Below are 7170 nucleotides of genomic sequence, written 5' to 3'. Positions count from 1 at the left end.
ATAAGGTCGATGGAGAATCAATGACAAGCTAAGGTACGTGAATTCATAAAAATCTTCAAGGTATGAGTTAATGTTGATAGATAAAGAGATTGTGTTACACATTTAGATTCAAAATTCCAGGTTTCCATTGTGAGTTTAGGTTTTGGTTATCAAGGTATGGATTGATAAGGTAAGAATTGATCGATCGCATTGAATATAAAGCAATTGAAATGACTTAAAAATAATTTGAGTAGTAAATTTGATTACTTTTGATTATTATACCTAAGGAGGGTAACACGTAATGTTTTGATTTTAAAGTTAAGATAAAAGTATCAGGGGTTGTTGATCAAAGGATAAGATAGATAACCGAGCTAGTGAAAGGAACAAGAGTCTAGTATACTGAAGAGTTTAAGATATTTAAAATTTTGCATCATGGGAAGAATTTAAGAAAAGTGAAGAAATATGACCTCTCGTATAGGTATTTGGTTTGTAATTGAAGGAGTTATTTATTTTTGCAAACGAGGTTAGATATGACTGTGAGATGTGAACTAGTTCGGTACAGACTTACAAGGAAGTTATCATCAATTTTTTTAGATTAAATTTTGGTAGGGTTACAAACAATGATGTGTGGAATATTATATGTGGTTATGTCGAGCTAGATTGTTCAAAATACGAAAGGTAACTTATGGATGTTAAATAGAGTGGACCTACAATTTTACATAGTTAATGAGAATTTTGAGGGATTGATACTAATTTGTTGATGGAACGATATCGATTGTTATGATGTATTACATAGGCATTTGATGGTGAGTAGAAGTTATGAGCTTATAGTATAACAAAATTATTAGAGTGAACAATGATTGTTTTTCGAGTTTTGGCGTGGGGTACATAATGTTATGAAAGGTAGTTCAAAAATGGAATGTGAAAATTCGTGTGAAGTTGACATTAAGTGTGATTTAATTATTTTACCTCGATGGAAAAGTTTTTAGATATGAAATTAGTGTTATCTGTCTTAAGTGTGACCCACATCTATCATAAAATGTTTATTTGGAAAGAGAAAGCACCATGTTTTGAAATTTTTGGAAGCGATAATGTGCCTACTAAGAAGACATTGATACAAGTGACAGTTTGAGAGTAAGGTAAATGATTGATATAGTTATGATGCTTAGTTAGTATTAAGAGTTTTGACCCTAATGAAGTACTATGAAGAGCATATGTGGTTCGATAAAATAAGTATGTGAGCAATCATAATTGGAACTAGATTGGTGATTGTGGGTAACTAGAAAATTAAAGAGAGAGAGTCATATGAATTAAAATGTTTAATATGGGCACCATGAAAGAAGTATCTAGTGTTATTCGATTTTGGTTCTGTAAACTCTTATAAGATCATCAACTTCATTTTGGATATGGTTTAGAGTGTGATTCGCTACCTATAGACACACATGTTTTATATTTATGGGTGTACCAATCTGGTGATTGTCCTCTTGATAGAATGACATCCTTGGTTGGAATTGGACATTTCAGTTATGATAAGATTTGGTGTTGTTTGATAGTGAAAGTATACCAGAAATTCTACGCGCGCAATGTGCTTATGAGAACTTATATAAGAGCTACTATGAAGAGTTACAATTATCTAAGAGTATTATTAGAGGTTTTGCATTTTGAAGTGTATTGTTTATTTGTTGTTTACTTGATATTGTTCTTCTTTAGGTTAGATAAGTTTGAATCTCCATTGATGAGTACCCAATATCCAAATTCTTATAACGTAAGCTTGCAAAAAGATTGTGTTGAAAAAGGAAATCTTGATAAGATCGGTGATGGTTTCTGCATGATGAAGGTGTGGTGGTTGGTTCAAGTTCACTTCTTGTTATAGCACGTATTGATTCAGAAGGTTATCTTGGTTATGTGAGAAAAGATTCGTCATGATGTTTGTGTTGAGTTCTAGTGAGTCTTGGTTTAGATTGAGTTCATGGGTTAGTTTGTGGCTTGATAATCACTCTTGATTTGTGGATATATCAAATTTTGATTCGAAAGTTAGTTCTTAGTAATTGATCTTGATGAAATGATCCTAAGTATGAGTTCACTTGGAGAGAGAAACACGACTCTGAAAGTCATACCTTAGGCTCTTCGTATGCCCTAGTATTTGACTTTCTTTTACTTTATGTTTGAGGAGGAACATAGTTTTTGGTGGTGGATAATGTAATGACCTGAAAAATCATTTTTTGAAAATTTTATAAAATTACCGTTTCACCCATTTCGATTAATGTCTCAAGTCATTTTTTTATTTTACTTTATCGGTCAAGTATAATTATTTTGGAAAAATTTAAATCTATTGAATAATTATAGTTATTTAATAAATATATAACTTATTTAGTTGGGATTAATGGGTCAGGCCTATACATTATTTAACATCCTCTTATCACTTGACCCATGGATAAAAAAAATAAAAAGTAGTCAAATTTATCATATTTTAGTTATTTTAGAAAAAAAAATAAATAGAATAGGGAGAAACCTATGTGTCATAAAAGAGAGGAACTAATTGCTTCAGGTAACAGTTATTCACAATTTCTTAATTAGTACAATTGTCTTTTTTTCCCATCTATATATGTGTGTGTGTGGGATATGTTTGCATATGACATTTTAGTCTTTAGTGGAAAAGAAAGCAATTTACAATTTGAATTGCAGTAACCGTTTTGGGGTATAATTTAAGTTGATAGTAAATTTTCCGCATTTTTTTTTATAATGATTGAGTTTAGGCTGATTTGTCTTGGTGAGATAAGACGACTGTCATCACATCCATTTTTGAGTCATGACAAATAATTAAAGTATCATAAACTCAAAATAAGCACTAATACATAGTATCAATAAAAGAGTATCAATAGGTCTAAAATGGTACATAGTCTTCAAAATACAAATCAATAGGTCTAGCGATTTGTCCATTTTGATCATATGAAAAAATAAGTATCTACTGATTAGATTTTAAAATGACCCTTTGACATGATTTTCTGAGAGCATAAACTTAAGATAAAAATAAAAATAAAAATACAAAAATTGAATTACCATAAACACAAAATAAACAAAAATTAAGCACTAATATATAATATCAATAAAAAGTATCAAATAGATAAAATACTACATAATCTTCAAACTTTATCATCTTGATGGATTTTAATTTCAATACAATATATGTAACGTATGCATATAAAATTACATATAAATCAAACATATTGAATACATATGATGTATAAAAATCAATCAACTTTTTTTTTAAAAAAAATCAACACATCTCAAAATCAGAAATAGAAGGTTTACGCCTCTTCTTAAATATATACTTGCTATCAATGTGATATTCAACAAAATAAGTGAAAAAAAGAATAAGTAAATAATTAAATAAATAAAATTCTCAATTCTTATTATTTTAGGAAAGTATTTTGCTTCAAGTAAGGATAAGAACAAGTATTTGCTTGACGTGTTCTTATTAAAAATAAATTATTTTTTTTGCACAAGTTATAAATGCATATTTTTATATTAAAAAATATTATAAACTATATCGAACAAACATCTACCGCTTAAAGCGTGTATAACTTTAACAGAAATAATCAACAAATAACTTTATAACATTGTTAAGGAAAAAACCACAAGTACCTCCTAGACTATGATTAAAATTTCAGAAACATACCCTAATTAAACTAAGGTCCAATCACCTCCCTGAACTTTTTTTTTTTTTGTAATTTTATAAACGTTTGTCTTACGTGGCATATTCATAGACTCCACACAATTGAGGCACGTGAGAAATATTTGAATGTCATGTAAGTCTAAAAGGTGCAAAAAATTACAAAAAAAATATAAGTTTAAGGGGTAATAATACCCTAGTTTGGTTAAAATGTGTCTATGAGATTTTGTTCATAGTCTAGGAGGATATTTGTCATTTTTCCCATTATTAATTGCATGGAAAAATGTACAACTACACATTAGAAACAGAACCGGTAACACCGGATTTTACCGCATGCGACTCCGGCGGCGACGGTGCAACCGAAGATGAACCATGAATTTCCGGTGCAAATGATGAGCTAGTAATAGTAGAGTACACCATTGTTGAGTTCAGAGAAAAAACATAGTGAAAAGAGTTTTTCAGTGACATTTTTGCTGAAGGGTTTTGGTTGTAAACGAAAAATGGGAAGAGGCATAAGGGTTCCTATTGTATACACTTGAATATTTGATGAATACTTTGAAGAATAAGAAATGCTCCCATCTTTTGTTTCCCTATTTCTATTATTTTATATTTTATATTTCTCGCCTTATTTTGCTTTAGTTTTACAACACGTTATCTGCACGAATTGTTCTATCATTGAAAGATTGAAGCAAAGTAAACAAAAGAAGGTAAAATAATTGTGTTTATTTTCTCTCGGGAACAAGGTAAGTTATTGTGAAATCTATTTTATATTTTACTTGTAAACAAGGTGAATGATTCATATTATTGTTAATGTGCATTTTTTCACCTGACTCTATATACTTTCTTTTGTATGTGAAACTTGTTTTTATATTTTATTTATGATTATACTCACTGTTTTGGTTTTTAAATAAGCTTTTAAATTATTTTGTTTTGCGTGTGAAATATTTTGAATTCACATGAAAATTGAAAAAGGAATGGTGATAGTGAGTAGTTTTATTTTAGCGTAATTGAAATTATAATTTACTTAGTGTGTGATTGATTCTTTGATTTATAATGGTAATGCACTCAGTGGCGGATCCAGGATTTAAAGGTTGTGGGTGCTCACTTCCTTTAAAAACAGGTGTAAAATTCGCTGGAAAATTTTTTAAAAAAGAAATGCTACTGGCGGGATTCAAACCCTCGCCAGTGGCTTCGCGCGCCTCTGATTGCAGAAGGTTTAAACCAGCTCACCCACAGCTGCTTTTGTTCTATGGATGCTCATTTAAATTATAATAACATATGTATCATATTTTCTATATATATATACAAAAAATTTCGGAAATCAACGGGTGCTCGAGCACCCGCGTCTGGCTTACTGGGTCCGCCCCTGAATGCACTACCCTAATAATTATGCACCAAACATAATATAATATAATGCTATATGTACTCCCTGTTTTGACAAGTTTAAGATATTGGTACATACTCTGTTGAGAATATTTTTATTCTGTTTCTTTTGTTTTATATTTATTTGTGCATGTTAACCATAAGTGACAATATCTTTTTAAAGATTCAATGGTGAATCCTACTATATTTGGCTTATCATGTCATTCATTGAGGGTAAGACGAAGGATTCAAGTTCTATCGCACCAAGAGGGTAATACATCGGGTGAGAGTACCAGTGCATTATGATAATAAAATATTGGGTTGGGTCCCAACAAATAATGACGTAAAATGTCTTCTTATGGGTAAGACGCCGGGTTCAAGTCCCAACAATATATAAAGACGATGTAACAATGATTAAGCAAATTAATATGCTCTTTATAAATGTCATGAAATTTGTCCAATTGATTTGCTCCATTCATTTATGTGAATGTAGTAGCAGGACATAACATGTCTGAAAATGACAAGTGGTTAAATGTATGAATATGAGTAAAAGGGAGAACATTTTGGGTTCTTAAGATGGTCCTTCAAGTGTGAAGGTAAATTTTTGTCATCAAAGTGGTATGAAAAGTTATTGGGCATATTGAGTTGGTGCAACCAAATTTAAAAGTTTTTTAAATCCTCCATCAAAATAAAACAATACAGAGTGATAGTACATTTGGTACATGTGATCTCTTAAGGTGATATTGAGGTGAGTCACATAAATTTGATAAATGTGAAAGTATGACAATGCGTTTCTATTAAAAACTTATAGAGCTTGTTCAAATGGTTATGGTCCATTTCTTAAAGAAAATGTGACTTGTGTCTTATGGATAAGAACTTATCCATGAATTGTTGGATAAATGTCACATCTCACCTTTACTGGAGGTTTGAGATATTGAAAAGAAATATTTTGACAAAAATGGTCATTTAGTATTACACAAATATTGTGATATGTTAAATTATGAACTATTGAAGGACAAAAGAAAGAAATAGTTCAATCCTAATAAAGATTTTGGTTATGACCAAACAAATTTGTCATTGGTTGCCAAGAAATAAGTCTTGCATGTGATAATTTAACCATGATAATAATAATAATGTTCTCCTTGAAGGAGATGGTCCCCATAAGAAAAGCGTTGTGAAGTTTGTGGTAGTACACATATTCGGAGGAATGAAAACATTCACCCTCAACCTCATTTGGGGATCCATATTGGTGCGTGGAGCAATAAAATCATATGTGCGTACATTAAATTTTTAGATGAAAATTATTTGGTTCCTGACCCTGAACCAATTGTGTTGGGAGAACCCGTTGGCTTGATGCATATATGTTTAAAAATTCATCTCATACCAAATTTTATTTGAAAGATTTGTTCTCATAATCAATGGTCTAGCTATAATTGGAGGCATACAAATTCTACTAAACCAACCAGCATTATCAACATGACTTAATAGTTTGAAATTGTGCTCTTAATTTAGTAATTCGAGCAAACAACCTTACAAAAACCAATTTGTAAGTTGATACAAAAGCACATGTGATCATACCATAGATGCATCTATTAAATCATAATAGAAAACAGTCCACATGGCAGGTGAACAGACCCATATTCACCTTTTTTGTCACGACCCAAAAATGGACGTGATGGCACTCGTCTTATCCCACCAAGACAAGTCAGCCTAAAACCCAATATCTAACAAAGTGCGGAAGTAAATGACAATCCAATAACAATTTTTATTATGAAACCAAGTCATATTAATTCAATCCCCAAAACCAGGTTGTCACGTGCACATAACACTTGTCACAACAAATGCCTCAGAATAATGCAGATGACAAGTTCACAAATATAATGAGGAGATGACCATTTTCATAACATCGCACAGTTCACAACCACACAAACATGAAGTTACATCAACAATGATTCAACAAGCCTTCAACCCTTTCTCAACACAACAGACATAAACAATTAATCACATTGCCTTTTGTTATCCCCATTCTTTTCATCATTAGAATTAATCAATGTGGACAAGTCAACCCATCACCAATCCCGTTACTCCCAACATATACCACAAGGAAATACACGCATTTCATACACTTAACAAGAGTTTAGAAATCCACTTGCCTC

Source organism: Solanum pennellii, chromosome 8 (genome assembly GCF_001406875.1).
Source record: "Solanum pennellii chromosome 8, SPENNV200".
Taxonomy (NCBI): Eukaryota; Viridiplantae; Streptophyta; class Magnoliopsida; order Solanales; family Solanaceae; genus Solanum; species Solanum pennellii.
The sequence above is the reverse complement of the archived record's forward strand: the minus strand, read 5'-3'. Positions refer to the sequence as shown.